Raw genomic sequence first — 22315 nt, forward strand, 5'->3', positions numbered from 1 at the left:
GGAATTAGTAATATGTTGACACCGTTTACTAAAAATATAACCTAAAGAACTCAAATTCTGCTTCAGTGTACGTTTCTGCTTCCAACACCAATAGTTATGTTGGTTAATAGGAGTTTGGTTTTAATAATTGGATTAGATAAAGAAGAGGATGAAGACTGCCAGTATTATACTGTTCATGTATAGTGAAATGCTTCTCTTTGCACATCCTAGCTCGTTGAAATGTAGTGTTAGGGAGCAGGATCAGCTATGAGACAGCACTGCTAGGGCAGAGACGATTAACGGTGGCAGCTTGGAACTGTCGGGGCTTGAACTTTGAAACAGTAACACAGATCCTTTAAAAATTGAGTCACCACTAACACCACTGATATCAAGACAAGTTGAAGTGGAGGCTCAGTGGTTAAGGCTTTGCGTTACTGATCTGGAGCTTGTATTTCTAAGCCCCAGCACTGGCAAGCTACCACTGTTGGGCCCTTCAGCATGGCTCTTAACCCTATCTGCTCCAGGGGTGGTGTATCCTGGCTGACCCTGTGCTCTGACCCCAACTTTCTAACAAGCTGGGAAGAAAACAATTTCACTGTGCTATAATCTATATGTGACAAATAAAGTCTTCTTCTGAAGTGTCTCTCGGTGGCCCTCAATATCAGCAAACTTTCTTTGCTTAGGAAATTTTCATAGTTTTTGTGATCAGTACTATGTCTGGGGGTTGGTGATCACATTAGGCATGTGGGCCATCAATATTTAGTCAAATCTGACTTTCATATTAGTAACATGAAAAGGTAACAAACATTGCAAAAAATACCTGCGTCCATCTATTTATCAAGATGCACACTGTAAAAAGTGCATGATTCCATCTCAATAAATTTGTACATATAAACATGCATTTGTATTATAATTGACAAGCCCAGACTTGTGTAAATTAATTACATATAGTTACTATGTGTAAATTGATTACACAACAGTTCCAGCATGCAGAACATTGATTCAGTGTCAGTTATTATTATTATTATTATTATTATTATTATTATTATTATTATTATTATGTGGTAATGACGCTCTTATGGCCAAGTGTAACACAGAGGGAAAAGATTTCCTAAAGAACCCATTGTATGTATTTGAGCCAAATTTGGTGTGTATACATATAATATAATAAATAACTTGTTTACAAACAATGTAAGTTTAGTCTATAAATGACAAGATGTATGACAATTTAAATGTATAACGAATTTAGATCTCATTTAGGCTTGGCGGGTTGATGTCAAAAATAATATTAACTCAGCACATTTTACTTTAATGCTATATTTTCATGTATTTTCTTGTGAATCAAGAGGGAAGTATTCATTTTCCTGTTTTCCTATCTACTCAGTCAAATAGTCTAGTTAACTTAATTGATTTCATCCATACTATTATAACTGGACCTAAACAATTTATAACTCAGAATTGTAGTCATTCACAAATCATATTACATTCGGCTACACATTAAGAGAAAGGTAAAGCACTCGCAGGTTGGAATATTGTTGAAAGCCAATGACTGGATAAATTCAAGTGTTAACATGTTCGACGACCATTAACTTCATTTTTCATCAGTGAATGGCTGTCATTAAAGTTACATTTACATACAAGTTACTATTATTAAAAATAATCATGCTTTATTTTCCCTCAGGTTGGACTGGGTCCAGACGGACTTTTGTTGTAACAGCATATAGCTCAGACACAATACCCCTGGGTCCCTGGCTGTGTTTCAAAATTTCCGCCACGATTAGGGGTTCAATTAAAATCTTCAAAATAAATCAAAATTAAAATATTCGCTCGTCATGCTGGTTTACAGGATGTGTCCACTTACATTTTGCCAAACTGCATCCCATTCATCAATAGAGTACTCTGACAGATCTGCACAGCACAATCTGGCTTGCTGTTCATCAGGAAAAAAAATTAAACTTTATGCAAATGAGTGCAGCCAATCAGGCGATGGCTTCACAGAAGGGAAGACTGCTAAAACAATATAATCAAATCCATGTAAATGTCATACAAATGACAGTTTAATAAATCTACGAACTGCTCATTTTAGTACGACACAAATGTTGATGCTAATACACTTGGATACTAAATCTACTGAAACCATGTGGAATTTGATCTGTATGGGCACTCTCTCGCTCAGCACCAGCACATCTGAAAGTGTTAATAATCACAATGCCCACAATGTCTCATTTCCAGTGTTACTGTACAAGGCTACATGCTAGCTAGGTAAATTGTTAACCACAGCCGTTAGGTCGCTTGTGCTCAGTGTGTGTATTTTCACTGTGGTGCTGCCTGCATGACTGAGTGGAGTGTACTCGCCACACTGCACTCATTTATCAGCAGTGACAGTAAACTTGTTTGGGTTATTGAGTGAAAGAAAACACACTTCTTTTTCTCTATTTTCTGCTTGAAATCACTCGTCTTCTACCTGCCTGCTGCCTCTGTGGTGCCCTCTTGAAGAGTTAATAGCCTTTAATTGGGGATTAATTGTGAATGCAGAGGTGACACAACTTCTGATTGTGAGTGCAATTATCCACACTGGATTAGAATGCACACAGCGCGCACACACACACACACACACACACACACACACACACACACACACACACACACACAATGTGGTAACATTTTAGCAACTGCTCCACATGGGACCCTATATTCATTGGAGTGTATGATAATAATAATAATCATAATAATAATATTTAATAATATTATTAACAATTGCTAGACCCAGTTTATCCATCACCGGTCTATCCTTCTTTCCTCCACCCACTCATATCTTTCATCCATCCATCAATCTGTAATTTATACATTCATCATATGGACCGTTCATCCCATTTATCAACCCTCTACCAGTCTATTATCCATCCATCTAATCATTCTAATCATTGTCTGTATCCATGTAGACAGACAGACAGACAGACAGACGTAAACTTTACTGATACAGTGATAGACAGACACCTGCTGTTTTGTATCACTGACGAATCTTGGAGCACAGTGTCAGGTATTCAGGACAACAGGTCTTTAGGGAGGGATACCACACACATACATACACACACACACACACACACACACACACACAGTAAAAGTATAATATGAGCTATATTACACTTTAACAATCTTTTTACCTCACATTATTTCTGTTTTTTTTTTCTTAGAAAAGCTCATTTTGATAAGACCTGTAAACACTGTCCATTGAATTTATTTTAACAGCATGCTTGCAACAAACATGTGCTCTGTGTGTGTGTGTGTGTGTGTGTGTGTGTGTGTGTGTGTGTGTGTGTGTGTGTGTGTGTGTGTGTGTGTGTATAATGAGGAGTACAGATAAACAAATGTCGAACCAACCTGCTGGTCTGTCTCTATGAATAAATATTTAAAGTTTGAGGGCCCCTGCACACGCACGCACACACACACACACACACACACACACACACACACACACACACACACACACACACACACACACACACACACAGCATGTTTGTTGCATGCATGCTGTTAAAATAAATTCCAAAACTCAAGGACTTTTAATACAAGACATGCCAAAATAATTACATCACGATATCGGATGCATCATACACCAGGGCTGTGCATTTTTAACCGCAAAGGGCCAGTGTGGCTTCAGGTTTTCATTCCAACCAAACAAGAACCACGAGTAAAAGTTAATTCAACTGGCCCTTTGCATATAAGATCATACAACCCTGTCACACGCTTTTACAATAGAGCAATCCGAGACCTCCCTGTAACCACGGAAATGGAACTGAACATTGACCTTGGTCCAGCAGTCTCTGGGGAAAACACTGTGCCATGACTGCAACAGTACAGTAGGGCTTGCTATATATGTTGCAAGCTGACGGGCAATATTTCTATTGAGATGACAAAAATCTCAAATGAATGCCATTAATGATACTCTCTCAGAGGATAATCTGAGCTTCTTTCAGTCTTTCTTTTTCATAAAACTGCAAAACCATGCTAACACATGGGATGCCTGGTGCTTTCACAGAGTACTGATAAATCATTGATCTTATCTGGCTGGGTTTTCAAAAAAAAAAATAAAATCAAAAACGAGAGGCAAAACTTATTTTTACTCATCTGATAAGCATTACATAACCTTTTCATTCGGAGACTAGAGATTTGGGGGGTTTCCACCCAGAGGCTCTCATCGCTGTGATATCGCAGTGTCAATCAACTCCTAAGGCACACTAAGTCCTGGGAAGGTCGCTTGCACTAGCAGATAAGACTTTTATAAGTGGGAGAAAAACTTATTTGCCTGGAGAAGATCGATGAACCTCGCAGTGTGCTTTTTGATGCCTGGCTGCTCGTTAAGCTTGTTTGTTTATGTTCAGCAAGAAGCTCAACAGGGAGGGATATAACAATGGCAACATGTAGTTAAAAGTAGATTTGTTATCCTATAAAATACAGAAATTACCATTAGAAGCATACTGTTGTAATGAGTATGAGGAAACCCACCAGTGATATTACCAGAGTGTGATATTACTCCTCTGGAGTCCGCAGAGTAAAAAAAAAACATATGTTTGCATAAGAACAGTATAATAAATGTGCTTAAAAGCTGAAAAATGTGAGCTTACAGAGCAGGCAGAATAATTCACTAAGGAAAGGAAAACGAAACAATTCCAAGTGGTTAAGATCCCAGAAATATACACCGATCAGCTGTAACATTAAATGGTTTAAGGAACATGACAAAAGGTCTTGACTTGGCCTGACAAATTCCCCAGACCTCAATTCAATAGAGCATCTGTGGGATGTGTTGGACAAACAAGTCTGATCTATAGATGTCCAACTTCACAACTTACAGAACTTAGGGAACTTGCTGCTAAGTTCTTGGTACCAGGTACCCGAGCACACCTTCAGAGGTCTTGTGGAGTCGATGCCTCGATGGGTCAGATCTGTTTCAGCAACACAAAGGAGACCAACACAGTATTAGACAGGCGGTTTTAATGCTATGGCTGATTGGTGTAGTATTGTAGCGTCTCTGTACCTCAGTAAAGTCTGTACGTCAGGTTTGAACACCTGTGAGCCTCTGCCCATTCTTTTGAAATTCAGGGTCTGTGCTTTGTTAAATTAAGTGTTTATTGTTAGTGTAGGAATGTTAGTTTGGCTGTGCCAGCACATTGTTTTATATTCGTTTGTGTCTTTCTTCCAGTAGAGTCTCAGGGCGGCTGTGGATCAGGTGGTAGAGCGGGTCGTCCACTAATCGTAGGATTGGCGGTTCGATTCCCGGCCCACGTGACTCAGCATGCCGAAGTGTCCTTGGGCGAGTGACTGAACCCCGAGTTGCTCCCGATGGCAAGTTAGCGCTTTGCATGGCAGCTCTGCTACCATTGGTGTGAATGAGACACAGTGTAAAGTGCTTTGGATAAAAGTGCTATATAAGTGCACCATTTAAAGAAACTGTTATTTGTTCCCAGTTGCGCTGGCTAGTTCATTTCTACAGCTAACCACAAAGCCTGTTGTTGTTCCGCCAATAAAAGAGCAGGTGCAGTGTTTTAATGATGTTTCCTGGTCAACCTTCATCCTTGCTGACACAACAGTAGAAAATGACATATAAATTTATTTATTATCTGAAAACCTGAGTGCTATTTTAAACCTCAAGCAAATTCTAAATAAATAAACAAAAGTAAAAACAAGACAGAAATGTGATGAAACACTTCGTAAACACCAACAGAATATGCTGATGCCATCAATCTGGGAAATGTTTGGCTGGGCGTGGCTACTCTTCTCATGAGCATACACGATCGACACCCTTCTGTCCATGACTCCCAGCCTGTTTGTTCTATTACAGCAGGAATAAACATAATTGCACATGCGGTGAGAATTTATCAAGCTGGCCATTACTGATCACAGTAGGCTAGCTTGCATTCACCTTTGAGCTGTTTTTTTTTTTTTTTTGCTTGTTAGTATTTTGCATGTTATCACTCACTGAGCTTTAGGCCATTAGCTTGCTTTCGCTGGCTATCTATCTTTCCTTGTTAGTTAGCTTTTGATTTCTAGATAACCAGATCTGCTTTGACCTGAGAGTTTTCCTTTGCCTCGTTAATTTTCGCTCACTAGTAAGCTTTTACTTTCACTTGCTGGATCGGCTTTAGTTTTCAATTTTACTTTCACCTTCATTTCACCTTCTCATCTATAGTTTGCTTTCAGTCTAGGTGAAAACTATGTATACTGCACTGAAGACCATCCGAAGGAGAGAAATTTCGGTGCATTGTCACGCAGACATGAAAATTCAGCTGAAATTTGTGCTTTGTACTGCAGGTTGCACCCACAACACTAACCTCATTTAAATCATCTTGGGTTTCATCATCTCCTTCACCCAGGCTAAATATGTAGGTAACACTATTTTGTAGATTATATTTCTCCATTTTTAGTCAATATGAATGCATTGTATGGGTGTGATATTAGTGAAGAGTGGTGGGGTTTGTTTGACAAGTGTCAATAGCTTTAGAATGAATACAAATCAGCACTCGGTAGTGGTCTCAGAGTCAGCAGTGTGTTCGCAGTAGGAGTGTTGGGGAGAGCATGGAGAGGTCAGGGAAGTGTGATTGTGTTGTCGCAGCGAGGAAGAAGAGTTATGAGGGTTGCACATTCTATGACATATATACGATAACGCATAAAACTACACTGCAATCCCAAGGCTCAATTCCACTGAGAAAGCAGTCAGCATGAAGTGCAGTGCACAAGTGCAATGTCCACACACTGGACCAGGGCCATTCGGTTCGAGGCCTGTGTACAAGATCTGACCCTTGAGTACATTGTTTTTAATCAGCTAATTAAATGTAAGATTTTGTATGCATTAAGGGATTTTCATCTGGAAGGTGACACTCACTCATCCCCCATTCATTTTCAATAAGAGGCAGCTGGTAAAGCAACACTGTCAGGTGGCAGAGACAGGTGCAGGTAAAAGACTTTTTATTTCTACAACACTCAAACAGATCCAAAGTCGAAGTCGGTATAAACAGGTTGGTTTATCATCAAATAACCAACAAACCAGAAACTCACTGTTGGTCTAATGTAGCCATTTTCTGCTTTCCTGACCACTACTCCTGGTTCTACCTTATTCAGTCCATACAGAGGAGGTTTTAGGGCACACGGTGGCTTAGTGGTTGCATGTTCGTCTCACACCTCCAGGGTCGGGGGTTCGATTCCCACCGTGACCCTGTGTGTGCGGAGTTTGCATGTTCTCCCCGTGCTGTGGGGGTTTCCTCCGGGTACTCTGGTTTCCTCCCCCAGTCCAAACACATGCATGGTAGGCTGATTGGCGTGTCTAAAGTGTCTGTAGTGTATGAATGAGTGTGTGAGTGTGTATGTGATTGCGCCCTACGATTGGCACCCTGTCCAGGGTGTACCCCGCCTTGTGCCCCATGCTCCCTGGGATAGGCTCCAGGTTCCCTGCGACCCTGAAGGAAGGAGTAAGCGGTATAGAAGATGGATGGATGGATGCTGCAGCCAAAAATGCTTGATTTTCAGAAATGCAGGTTTTTTTCAAGTTGTTTTTTTTTTTAACCTTTTTTTTTTTCTTTCAGAAAACTACTTGAATTGGTGAAATTGCAAATGCACAAAATAGTTTTGCACGGTCTTTTGCAGTGGTGTTTGTTGGTAAATGACACCTTTTAGCTGTACTCATGCCCGACGCACGCGAATCGAAGAAGGCTTTGCCTGAATGTGCGTTGTGATGACGTCACATGGTGCGTCTCGGCCCAAACCTGTAGAAAATCTGCAGTCATTTTTTAAAAAATTGTAAGATCCTCCTAATATTGCAAAGTTTGCTTGATTTTACATTCATTTCTGTGATTGCAAAATCTCTCTATTTGCTGTCCTTCCACCCTTGCTGGCCACTGAGTAATGAGCAGAGCCATCTCTCCCACAGCAATTACCCATAATTATCCTCAGCTCTTCTGCATATGCTTGGCAATGTGCTGCAGCACAGCGATTCCTGAGGCTTAAGTACTGCAGAGTCTCTCAAACAGTGGACACGTACAGCGGAGATGATAGAGAATAAATGAGGGATCATATCCGACACCATAAACAGCTCTAATAAGAGGAAGCACGAGAGAGCACCCGAGTGACACTCAGATGTTTTTAGAACACTTATGTGCGTACATTTGTGTATGCATTTGTTCACATTCAACCCTGGAATGAATATCTACATTAGGCACCCTATTTGTTCAGTACAAACTTTGTTATAGTGTTTTATTTTGTGATTTCTACATTATCGAATCAGTAAAAAAAAAAACAACACATTTTAAATTCCCAAACATTACTTTCCCTGCACAAAATGAAATGCTACAGAAAAAATGTTGTAAAGAAAGCAGTGTATTATGTAAGAGGCCACTTAATAATGATGGCTGCTGGGTTTTGCTGCAAAAATCAGAAGCGAGTGCGACAGTCAAAATCTCCATAAGAAATGTGGCTGGTTCTGCAAGATACTCAATAACACTTACAGCTCATTTCCTTATAAACCTGCACTAATTCTACCGGAGACTACTTTTTCATCAAACCAAATATTGCCATTGTTTCATTTAATACGGTTTACTGATATTTATAGTATTTTTCTTTCAATGGAGAAACATTTAATCGAATTATTTTTGAAGACATCTTTGCTCTACAGCATTTCTCTTTGCATGTATCCAAGCACTGGGCCTAGCCACTACAAGAGTTTACAATGTCCTGAAAAAACCCCCAAAACATTGCCATCACCATAACACAGCTCGTTCTTATGAAGCATCTAATCATTTTTTTGTTTATTAGTGTTTATTTATAATTAATATTTTTGAAAACTGACAAGTCTAAGAATTTATTAAACTGTGCAATTCTGAAACGTTGACCTTCGGGTTCATCTTTGCTTCCCTCAACATCCTCCTCAAAGTGGACCCAAGAAACGGGTCAAAAGCAACAGTAAAGTTTCTGGAGACTGGAGACAGAACAATACAATTGTTTCCAAGACAAATCTGTTTGTTTCTTATGGGAATTTGTGTTAGAGGGAAGGTACATATTTAATTTTTCCTAATGCATATATGAACATGTTTATATTTGTATGTGTTTATATTTGAATATTCATAGGTTTATATATATATATATATATTTAGATTTGTGTATATACATCGTTTTAACACTCATTTGGCTATCTAGCTCAGTCTCGCTTCCTTGACAGCACTGCCCCACTTTCAGGTGTTTGTAGGTATGAAAAGTGGTTTACTAACAGTCAATGACAAAGTTACATAAATCAAATGTATTATTATTAAGCACAGTGTGCATGAGTGTGTCTGATTGTGGGTGTGTTTGAAAAGCATACATAAGGGAAGCCCACTCTTTTTTGTCCCAGGATGAATAGCACATGCAGAAGAGCGAGTGTTCCTCCGTGTTCTGCCACCCACTCTCTTTAACTGCTTGCAGGGCGACTCAAATTACAGTTGGCAAGGATTAGGAAGCACTGCACATTTTAGCACCAAGGAAAACAGTAGCTAGGAGAGAGGAGTGAAGAAACCCACACACTCTGCTCAGGGCTTCAAATAAACTAATCCCTTTTAGACGAAGACCGGGCGTAAAAAGAGCGACGACGGCAAAATGAAAGCTTTTCAAATGGCACACTCATTATGACAAACTCATAATCAAACCAACACACAAACTTTACTAAATCGGTTAGGCTTCAGTTAGTGTCGATGTTTAATTCCTCGCTGAGAAATTTAGAAAGAATGCTGAGTGCTGAGTATAGGAAAAAGCAGCATTTCTGGCAGTGTTTTCATTTCAAGCAATCAGTGCTAGCTAGGATAATTTGTTTGGCTTATGTCCAAAACCACATCTTATTGCACTAAATAGTCAGTAATAGGACGCTATCAATACAGTGACACTGATACATCATAGAGCTGTCAAATTCTTTTAAACGTTTACATGAAAAATTTCATTCCTTAAAAGGTTCAGTATGCAAACATTCAAATATTTAGCCTCTAATGTTATACTGCCACAGACAGAACGAACATCAGGCGTAGCGCTATGGTATGCATTCATATTACACATTCAGAATGATTCCAATTTTCACCATGGAAGATGAAAGGGACGAAAAGCACTATAAACGTAGGCTATAATAACACAAGTTTCAGTTGCAGATACATTTTTTTGTTCATTTACACACAGCAATGCTTTTGTGTTGATATTTAGAATGATTTTACGTTTCTTTATGCAGCCACCTAAGCGTGGTTTTTACGCAAATGTGATTTTCAAGGTCAACTTTTCACAGAAGACAGGAGGTGGCAGGAGGAGATCGTCCGTCAGCCTTAGTTGGCACTACTTCTTTAATACTGACAGTCTGAAATGGAATATGGATTTAAAGAATGTACTGAAAAGGGACATTTTGGGTTGGACGGTTATCACACCCTGAACTTTTCACACTGTTCCACCACTTATGCTGAAATAAACCCTCAGAGTTACTTATTTTCAGCACAAAGAAGGTACTTCCTACTGTGAGGAAGAGAAAAAAGCTTTCACACACTACGGCAACGCAAAACAAACGAACGAACGGGAAGGAACGATAGAGAAAGGAATGTTCTGCATGCTTTTCCACATTGAAACAAGCAAGTCAGAGACATGAATACAAAACAGGCACAGGTTGAGACTCAGCCAGTCAACTCCGCTCAGTCACATCCTACACTTTCCCCATGACCTGATTATCAATTGAAGAAAAGTAGGTCAGGCAGGTGCCATCCTTTAAAAAGGCATCAGTGATTCAACACTCTGCTTGAATCTGTTAATGATTCACGTATATGATGTACATTATGGCAGTGGTACTGGACCTGTGTTAAAATCTTTAAATAGTTTCTATATGATTTTACAAAGCAGTGGGAAATTTTCCAGCCTATAAACACTGTGTGTACCGTAAGTGTTAATTCATCAGGACAAAGCTCTACAGTAACCTGAAGGGGAAGGGCACAGTCTACACTTCACACAGTGAAGAGAATTTAAAAGAAGAATAAAGGAGGCCCTCTTGGACAAACTGCACAGATACTTATCCATCTGTCCATCCATCCATCCATCCATCCATCCATCCATCCATCTATACATCCATCCATCCATCCATCCACCCATCCATCTATACATTCATCCACCCATACATACATCCATCCATCCATACATCCATCAATCTATACATCCATACATCGATCCATTTATACATTCATCCATCCATCCATCCATCCATTAATCTATCCATCCATCTATACATCCAAACATCCATCCATCTATACATTCATCCATTCATCCATCCATCCATCCACCCATCCATACATCCATACATCCATCCATCTATCCATCCATCCATCCATCCATTAATGTATCCATCCATCTATACATCCAAACATCCATCCATCTATACATTCATCCATCCATCCATCCATCCATCCATCCATTAATCTATCCATCCATCCATCCATCCATCTATACATCCAAACATCTATACATCCATCCACCAATTTATCCATCCATCATTGGGCATGTATTTACAATGCTATCTGTACGTCAATTCATACCTCCAGACGCTAAATCCCATCATCCAACCCTAATGAGTTCTATTACATCACGTTTCAGACATCACATACAGAGATTTAATATCAGAGAAATATCCTATTGTTTTTACCATTAGTTTTATGAGTACGAATCAAAAGAAGCGATAATTGACTGTCAAAATTGTCAAAATTACGTCACCACGGTCACAGGCATTAATAGATGAGTGAAAGATAAATGGATCGCACACACACTGTGGTGCTGAAGTTCGCCTAGCGGGATGCGAGCAGGCTTTTCATGACTTTTTCCACTTCATCCATACTGATGTCTGCTTTGTATTTTTAACACGCTCATCCACTTTAGGGACCCATTCCTTACATCACCGTCTATGGATGAGTAAAAGAAGTACAGCTTACTGTAGAAATCGAAGATTTCTTTAGAAATCTTATCAGCGTCCGTACACTGTTGATTATTAATTAGCAGTTCCTTTACAGCATTCCGCCCTTGTTTATTTTATTTTTTTTTCCAATCTACAAAAATAGCCTATGCTGAGCTCCTTTCACCCGCTTTATTCACTTCGCCCTTGATCTTATATATGCTCCTTCGGCTTCATTAATTTAAATGTTGCCTAGTGAGTACTGCAAAAAAAATTCTCACTTAATGAAAATTTTAAATAAATATAGTTTATTTCTTTAATAATTTCCATTTCTTTTTTTCTGGCCCTGCTTAATGATTTGTAATTTGATATCGAGATCTGACTTAAATGGGAATATTTAAAAAATAATTTATCTATATAAATTGTAAAATTAGAATCTTCAAGTAAAGCATTAATTATTTCCATAACTTCTTTAAGAAAGGGTTCACTTTTTAGGAGGTTAGAGTTTCAGTATCTTTTTTTTCCCCTTAGAGAAGTGTTTGTAGCTCTAAAATGAAGTTTAATTAAACCGTGATCTGTTAGAGGTGCTACAGAATCTACACAGTTTACTCCAGACTAGACCAATCTTCAGACTCTATAAGCAAGGAAGTTCCTACATGCTGTCTAAGGTAAGGTTTTTGTTCTTACCTGTTTGAGAATTGTCCATGATATCGTCGTATTTTACACCTGTTGTGACAGAATTCCCGCTGATATCGTTATGACTCGCCAAATTTCTCAAAAATACAGCACTGTATTAAGTCGCATAAACCTAACCGGAGACGGTGTGTGGGAACTTCATTACTCATTAGCCTGCAGCGTGGCGAAAAGCCTTCTCACGTTCAGCTAGGTGAGGTTCAGCACAGTGTGTGCGCGGTCCATTCATCTTTCACTCATTTAGTAATGCCTGTGACCGTGGTGACGTAATTTTGACAGTCGATTATTGCTTCTTTTGAGTCGTACTCGTAACAGTGGTAAAACTATTTGTGTGTAAACTAAACCAGTCATAAATTTTGGATCTGTATCTATTTTGATTGTAGATTTATTTATTTTTTAAAAGAGTTTTTTAGATTGACACACGTACGGTTTGGTCTCTGTTGTCTCTAACCCATGGCCTCTGTTGTGTGTCAAGCATGATATATACTCTGCCTATCTTGGAATAAAATCAGAGACCTCGACATTTGAACTTTGTGTATCTGTGTGTTATTTGGCAAACTCTCCTAAGCGCTTGGTGTGGGAAGTGTGTGGTGGGGCGAGTGTGCCGTCTTTTTGTGTACTTTCTCTTTCTCTCTTCTTAAGAATCATAACCCTGCGATTCTCTATTCCCAAATCCTAAAAGTTTTCTGGGGGCTCGTTCCGGGATATCGATTCAAACTCCTAACAGGTTATAATACAAGTCCAATTAAAAACCCGAGACTTAGTACAGCCAGGCACTTCTGGTATTAGCACTGACAGAGGTTAGGAGGTTATTTGACTAAAAACCATTGGTCGAAGTGAACAAGCTGTCTGTTGAGTGCGGCTCAGTCTTGTCAACCTCCTGGGACTTGCAAACGAGATTGTCATGTTTTCATGGAGAATCTTTAGTCCAAAGACATAACCCAGATATTTTAGGCTTTAAACTTTAGCCTAAGGTTTCTATACATGCCTGGGTACAAGAATTTTATCATAGAGGAGACATTTTACTGCAGACGGACCTCTGAGAAACTAACATTGGTAGATATGACTATACTGTTACTGCCCAGAAATTTTAGTTTAGGAACCCCAAAGGATGGGGCAGTTATTCTTGTCCTTCCATTGTCAGAGTTGGTCTCTCGGTCACACCAGAGCAGTTAAGGGTTAAAACACAACCATGAAATGTCTGGGACATTGACAACCTTCCAACCTCAATTTCACCACAGTCAACCTCGTGGTACTCGAACTGATGTTCTTCTGGTTCTGGGTGTATTGTACTAACCACTGACCCACCATGGCTTACCAACACTAAGCATATAAAATGAAGGACGATAATCAACAAGACAGATTCTAACAGTAGGGACTTCTCCAACAAGGAATTTTAGCCCGAGTATGAGTTTCTACCCAAGTCCTGTTCAAAGGAAAGGACCAGGAACACACGGGTCAAGTATGAGCACCAGAGTTGACCCTTAGTGGAACAGAGACTAAAGCTCATGGAAGTGGGAAGACAGCACTACCCTTTCACAGCAGTCTAATTTCCAATGGTTGTCAAGAATTAAAAAGATGCATTGAAAGTTTTCCACAGATTCATTATCAAGAGAGCGTTATTAGAACAACAGGGCTCGTGGAAGCGCTCTGTTAGTGCACACTCATCCATTTCCACCCGTGTGTAAGTGACTTTTTCTGCATTACACTAAATGCCCCGCTTTTAAACCAAAATCGATCTGCAATTACTTTTAAAGAGGGAAGTTTTACTGGAACTGTGCTATGGATTACTTCAGCATTTGCCGATATTTTATGAAGGATCACTTTTGATGCGTTTCATCCACTTTTCTTCTCTCTCTCTGTCTCTCTCGAACAAAAAAAAAAAAAAAAAAAAAACGAAATAAGGAAAGGGAACATCAGAGCATATTCATCTTAAAACTGGAGATGAAATGCTACATCAGATGTTACGTCAGAACGGCTTCAAAGTCACTTCTAAAAGGTCCAAGATCAAACATCCTTCCGTTAGAGCCACTTGTTTACTCGAGTAAGGGTCATATCCGGCAGCAGCCGACAATGACTTCGGATGAAATCATTCTTCCACATCACAGCACCCACTACTTAATTCCCCTTTATCTATATACGCATTTTAAAGACACACATCAAATTAAGACTTTTTTCCCCCCTTGTTCCATATTTCATTTCATATAAATCAGCTACATTTTACTCAGAACCTGCCAGGCATTTTAATTAGGTCTACTTACAGATGGGTGGTAGATTAAAGGAAGATGTTTTAATAATGTGTTGTGCCACGTTATTGTTGACACTAGCTGACAGGAGGACGAGGTGATCCTGCATCGACATTCAGTCACCTGAACAGCAGCAGCTCTTCTGTCTTTCTTTAAATATCTCACTAATGCATGAGCATCACAGTCACTGAACGTGTTTGTCCGATCACAATTTTCGACGTCGCGTAGATGTCACTTTAGTCACTGATTCTATTAAAACAATGAGCAAGCTAAGCGGTTTTCATGACCGGAACTCCCGCCATTTTTACCCCAATAATGAACCCTCTAAAAGTTTAAGTCTCTAAGATGTATTCCTCTTACAATCTTGATTCCAAATCAAGGTGAACTGGACCTGGTCATCATTTTTATACTGATCACTACGCACAGTAGGATGTTCATTTGTTAATTGTACGGTGCAGTATACCTGTTTGAAAGATATATTTAGTATTTTTCAGCCAACAGCATGTGGGTTGTAAGTGTTTCTATATTCAGTGTGTACTCATGTTTCCATTTATCCATCCATCAATTCAGCCTCAGTTTGGGTGTAACTATATTTTTAAAAAGTGCTGGAGACAAGAAAAAAAACAAAAAACAAAAACAAGCAAGTAACCTGCCAGGTTTCTATAAATGTCTGAATCCAAATGTTTTATCACAGAGGAGGCATTTTATTAGCGATTCCACTCTGAGAAACTAACACCCTGAACTCAGACGAAACTAAACTGAGAAAGTGTTTGGACCAGTTATGTCTATTATTAAAAGAGATGTGTATGATGTCTAAACTTTATTATTATTATTTTTAAAAAGTCTCCATCTTTTAAGCTGCACAGCAATTTACAGAAAACAAATTTTAACTACATGAGACTGCATTTTCAGCTGCTTTATCAGTCCACATTTTTTATCTGTTTTTTTTTTTTTTTAATGAAATGTAAGCACTTGGTTTTTAGAGGGTGTGCTAGACATTATTGAAACACTCCTGCCCTAACACATCCATGCAAAAATAATGGCTATATGCTAACAAGAACATTTCTGAGAGGATTATTAAGTCACATTCCTAATGTAAACCAATTTCACTGATAATGTTAGCTAGCTAACAAACATCCGCGAACTCATCAGGCCGTTTAAGAGGAAACATTAATCATTTCCATAAACGTTCACAATTTTCACCGCATCACGGTGTCTTAAAAATGCGACTACTTTCAACAGACTTTTTCATTTTAACCAGGCATTTTCTTCCATAATGTCATTCTATGGCAATGTTTCCTGTTGGCTGCAAACCTGTTTTGGTAAAATTACTGGGGTTTTTATCTGCACATCTAATTTATGAAGCTTAAATAACCTTTCTCTTTCCTCAACCAAATCTTTGAACTGCTTTAAGACTCTGCAATAGGTATTAATTACGGCTATGTCAGAAGTCAGCACTAAAACTGACAGGTGAAACTCGGTCTAATTAGAGTGTACTGTGCTGTCTTAATGACCACAGACCATAATTAGTATCCACAGCAATCTGAATTCAAAGTGAACATGCCTAATGACTTCACCTCTCACTTGCTAGGATTAAACTGTAACATTTTCATTAGCATGGCATAAAAATACTGCTTTCTGTAAAGTTTTGCTGTCCATACTGTTGGATCTGTATTTTAGATCAATATTAAAGGCTTTGCTAGCCAACTGTTCTCACTAGCCTGCTGATGTCTGACCTCTAAAGCACAAACGAAAGGATCAGGTTCCTCCATTTAATAGCCTGACTTCTTAGGCTCCAGATAAGCAGGATTTGAAGTGATCAGGTTATCCCCTGCAACCCTCCAGAAACAGAGGAAAAAAGGGGAAAAAAAGAAGAAAAAAGCCTAGTTCAGGCTTTCAATAAACTGCTTCCTGAGGGATGTGTTTTACAACCACAATTCCAAAAAAGTTGGAACATGGTGTAAAATGTAAATAAAAGCAAAATGCAATGATCTGTAAATCTCATAAACCCATATGTTATTCACATAAGAACATAGAAAACATGTCAAATGTTTAAACTGAGGAAACATTAGTACAAAAAGGAAAAAAATACTGTAATTTTGAATTTGAAATGAATTTATTTTATCCTTAAAATGGTACATTTACATTTGATATGCTTTCTATGTTATATCGTGAATAACATATGGGTTTATGAGATTTGCAGATGATTGCATTCGGGTTTTATTTACATTTCACACAGTGTCCCAACTTTTTCGGAATCGGGGTTGTAAAACAGCAGGGTAAATTTGGTGCTCATGAAACCTCAAGAACTGGACTTTTAGAAATAACAAGACTGTTTGGATTCTGCTCTGTTGGAAGTGCTGAAATAGAACCGGTAAGCCTCTCGTGCTTATAAAACCTGGAAATGTTCCCATAATCCACCCTCACTGCAGTGGATCATCACTGCAGTAAAGGATTTCAAGAAATATTACAGTAAATTTAAAAAATATATACTTAGGATCAAATACAGGCCCAAAAGGATCTGTCAGAGCCATATAAGGATCTGGTGTAGATTGAATATTTTAAGATTTGCAATTTTAAGCAAGTTCAAATTATTTAGTGATTAGACGGTATTCTGTGTTTGACTTGATAGGAAAACGTTATGTAGAATATATGCAAGAGTATGGTATAAAGACCACCCCCCCTTTACATAACATCACATGTCTAATCTGAACAACTGTTAGTTTGAAAACGGAAGTTGAGGAAGAAGTGGCCCTGGACAGACTTTTGACTGTATTCACCACAGACAGTGTGTTTATTGGGATTATATTTCATTTTGAAAACTTGCGGTACGTAGTTCTTATGCTTGACGTCCAATTTATTTTGCTCTGTGACAAACGGAAAGTATTTTATGTATACAAGTTCACAGTGTCACATGTCCAGTGCGTGCAACAACCCTGAGGAATGGCAGAGTTAGCAATCGGTTAGACCGCCGTTACAGGACCATTACCCTGTACTTAATCTTTATAATCAAAACGGCAGTGTGAATGAATTTAATATCTTATTTCATTGAGCTTTTAGCCAATAAACTGCTTATATTTAGCTAGCAGACTCCAATTGCAGCCCTAGCTTTCTTATAATGATCCATAGTCATCAACACAAGCTAGCTATCTTTAGTTTAATGATCTTAATGATCAAAATATTTTTCAATTCATTCCAAATTGGTATAAGAGTTGGCTATAACCATTGTGGGATACAAACATCTCTGATTTTTGTCAGAATTTTAATTTCTGCTTCTTATTATTATTTTATCATACAAAGATTTTGTACAATAGGTTAATATTTCATGGCACTGTATATGTGCTGTCAAACAAATCATTAATTTGATATTAAATTAATGCAGGTATGTACATACAAACTGTATGTGAATATACATTTCCAAAACTAACATTCTAACCCAGGAAGCATGTAATAGTGCATTCATGTCATGTGTGAATTATTATAATTACAACATGAGGCCTTAAACGTTCTACTCAAAGCTGTTCTTCTGCTCTGACGTGAGAATTAGCCAATTAAACTGCACTACATATCATGTGGTTAATACTAGAAAACGACAGGGAATTTTTAACAGATACATACAAAGTTAAATCCTAACATTACACTCTTACCCACTCTAGAGCTACTGCATATACAATTTTTAAATAAATGATATCAAGCTAGACCATTAACTATCTAGCTGGCTAAAATACAATTAAACTCCATCATGCCTGAATGTATTTTCTTCTCATTTCTCTCTCACTCGCTCTCCCCTGATTGGTTGCTGGCTCTTGGGTGTCACCATGTAGTCAGACTTTTTCCATGCCTAAAGTAGGGTTTGTTTTCCATTTTTAACAAAAAATGTAATTCAAATAAATAAATAAAATCGAATGCCCTGTAACTTTAATTGTGCAAGTTGCATGCTATATATATATATATTTTTTGTCATGGTTGTTATAATGTGATGGCATTTATTTAGAGCTTTTAGAAATGTTTGACTTTGTTGAAGACAGTGAAGGCATTTTGCATGTTGAAAGTTCTTAAGTAACATAATTCTGAGAGGAAAGCATAAATGTGTGGCTTGAGAAATTGGCCTGTAAATATACTGCTAATGAGCTAATTGGTGTCCTATCAGGATAAACAAAATAAACCAAAGTCTGCACTGCTGTTTTAGAGAAATGCAATATTAAAAGGAAAGAAAGGGCTCTAGATGTTTACCTGTATTGTACTGCTGCTGTGCCATAGGTTCTGGCTTGTCTTCAAGGACTGTCAATTAAATCCCAATTACCTCCCACCTGCACTGTAGGACGGATCGCTAACCTTGACAAACGAGAAGAGAGAAATGTCATATTACCTTAGTGTTTCAACCGAATAAAATATTCTTCACACAATGCCCCAGTACTGTCAGCCCATGTTCAACCTATTTATTGCACTAAATTCGAAGATCACTGAGCTAACAGGAACTATCACACAGAAGAAAAGAAGGGATAGAGGAGAAGCATTTATGCAGCACTGTAATTCCCTGTCTTAAGGAAGGTAAACAGAAGAAAAATGACGCACCCATGTCTCTAAAATCAAGGGTGAAGCAGAAGAAGATTTTTCGTCTATGACACCTGAGAATTACTCTTCTATGTATGAATCAGTGACCCTTCGTACAGCTGATGAAATGAAGGGACTTTTGATATGCAAGAGTCTGTGTTTTCCCTGGATGAAGTGTAGTGATCTAGGTAATCTTAAAATGCACTCAGAACAATAATTCATGTGAAAGTAAATGGCAAAATTTATTAATAGAGTAAGGATTTTTTAAAAAACAACCCCAAAACAGTCCAACTTTATTGGTAAAAACGGTTTTATTTCAGGTTCAGGAACACAGAATTTTAAACTGAGACGGTCCATTGTTTAGCTTTGCAAGAAACTGTATCATTTAAATCTCTCCTCAATTCTATCTACAGTATCTCCAGCTTCTTTCCCAAACTTTCCCTAGCTCCTGAACTCCTGGTTAAGTGACAATGTTTTTGAAAACACTAGCTTGCTTCAAGAACTCAAGATCTATTGAGAATATTTATCATTTAGAGCACCAAGCATCAGGTTTTTTGACTGTACACTCTTATTTGTTACTGGACCTTCAATGCTTGCGATCAATTATAACACAGTGTTTTGGAGTTACATTCTCGATTGTGACCGTTATGGATGTAATGATCTTTAATGATTTAATTGATACTTTGTTAGTGTTAGATATGTGATCATGAGTTGGTTAACTAGTGTCTCAAGATCACCTCAGTATATATATATATATATAATCATAACAGTGACTGAGTGAAATAAAACGTCCCTCAGTTGGTTTTCACTGCATTCAGAATCTCATAACAATGAAGGATTTTGTCCCCTGCCCTCAAATTGTATTATTGATTATGTGACAATAATTGCCACCTGACACACCTGAAATTGGTACAATATCTGGAACAATGAAATTACACAGTGACCCAAAAGGCCTTCAGACATCCAACATGCGATTAAATAAAAGGTTTCGGCATGATGAATGCTCAGCAAAGGGGATTTATTGTTTTCTAATGAATTTGATTACAGGGATTAAGAGGCTCAGAATTGATTTTGAGACACCAAGTGCATCCAGGTGGCAAAATGTGAGATTATTCAAAGCCTGTTCTTTCTTGAAAGCTCGGCAAATAAAGGATTGTTGATAAGAGGGTGATTGTGAATATGAATGTCAGCTCATGTTGAAAATATGGATTTAGATTTTTCAATTAAATAGCTTCAGACTTTTCCCATCAAGATGTGTAAAAAAAACAAAACAAAACAAAACAAACAAACAAAAAAAACCCCCGCAATCTTTAGCATACAAACAATTAAGAGGCTTTGAGATCAAATGAGAAACTCAATATTTCTAATATATATATATATATATATATATATATATATATATATATATATATATATATAAATAATTCATCGGCTAGTAAAGGCATTTCCAGAATAAAGTCAGAAAATATTTCTTGCACTGGTTATTCATATTTGATTAAGCAAAGGGTACATTACGTTAATTTGATTTGAGCCTAATGACAGAGTAATCCCATGCATCTTTGGTGAAGCATGTTTAAATGGAACATTTCCTGCCATTAACTCTGATCTGTAGCAGATCCTTATGCATCATCAACATCAGTTACAGAAAATACAGCTCAGATTCACATGCTGGTAAGAAATCCATCTGTTAGCTCAACGTGATCACACATTTCTCATTTATCAGTGTCATGTTCACACTTTTAAATCTGGACTACATTTTCAACAGAGCAAGGGACAGGGAAAAGGAAGGAAAAGATTGTGGTTGAAAAAGATATGTCTAAATTATTACTGTTGGAACCACCTGTGCCAGCTGAGAAAAAACTATTTTGACTATTTCCCGGTCATAATAACTGCAATGCAGTATACAGACCAGGTTCGCTTGACATAACAGTGCAAGATAACATGCTTCTGTGTTATGCATTTCTAAATTCGATGTTGTTATTGAAACTTACAGTTACGCTGTGCTACTTCGGCAAGTGGGTTTAAGGCAGAGGTATTCAAACTGTGGGGTGTGCCGACTGTATCAGACCTGCCATCGCTGGATCACTCACAAATATGCCAGTTTCTTCTTTTTCATGATAAAAATAGCAAATTAACCAACCGACGTATAAATCTGGAATGTCCGATAGTCGTGCAAGTGTTCTGAACCCTCTGATATTAACTGACCCTACCTGGGAGTCTCGTTCCCTTTCCCTTTCCCATCTCACATTAGTAATGTTTTGGCTGGTAGAACATTAGATGCACTGATGTGGAATTCTTGTTTACTCTAAAGGTAAATGGAGAATGTTTGTTAATGTGAAATAAAATGTGTGTTTGACTTAGCTAATATTAGATATATATAGGTAACACATATAGTTGACATTGATTAGCTATATTTATTATGGAAATCACCAACATTTTTCAGTCATTCAGTATTTTAAAAAAAATTAAAAAAAAAAAACCTCATTAAAAATAATTTTAATTGTAATTATAATTGGACAGTGATTTAAAATGCTGTTTATTTGTTTTCAAAAATGTTCTCAAAAACTGGGAAGTGGGATTCATGGGGGAAAAAGTAAAAAAAAAAAAATCTGTTTTAAGGTGAAAGTACCTTACAACTGGCCTGTGGTTAACATCGGGTTATTTTGTAACCCTTTATAGACACTGTAGCACCGCAAAATATCCTTTCGCAAAACAACCTCCACATGGCAGGTGTGAAGGAATCACAAATCAGCGTTCGAAGAAGACTTCGAGAGCAGAAATATAAATATGAATACCACCTGCACCTATATGACCGGTATTGTACTGGACTGAATGAGAATGCAGATTTTGGTGCTTCATTTGGTTGCCACTTTAATGCCTGAACTGTTGATTAAAATATTTTGGTCTGGTGCTCCGAAAC

General features: G+C 37.9%; 1 protein-coding gene across 1 annotated transcript in view; it reads right to left on the bottom strand.

Annotated features, from left to right (window-relative positions):
• lrfn2b (leucine rich repeat and fibronectin type III domain containing 2b) overlaps positions 1–22315 on the bottom strand; it is a 141605-nt gene that overhangs the window by 23891 nt on the left and 95399 nt on the right. The window contains exon 4 of the mRNA XM_017455439.3: positions 19075–19176. The gene's annotated coding sequence lies outside the window, so the exon portion shown is untranslated. The remainder of the gene's footprint in view (positions 1–19074; positions 19177–22315) is intronic.

Source organism: Ictalurus punctatus, chromosome 25 (assembly GCF_001660625.3).
Source record: "Ictalurus punctatus breed USDA103 chromosome 25, Coco_2.0, whole genome shotgun sequence".
Lineage (NCBI taxonomy): Eukaryota > Metazoa > Chordata > Actinopteri > Siluriformes > Ictaluridae > Ictalurus > Ictalurus punctatus.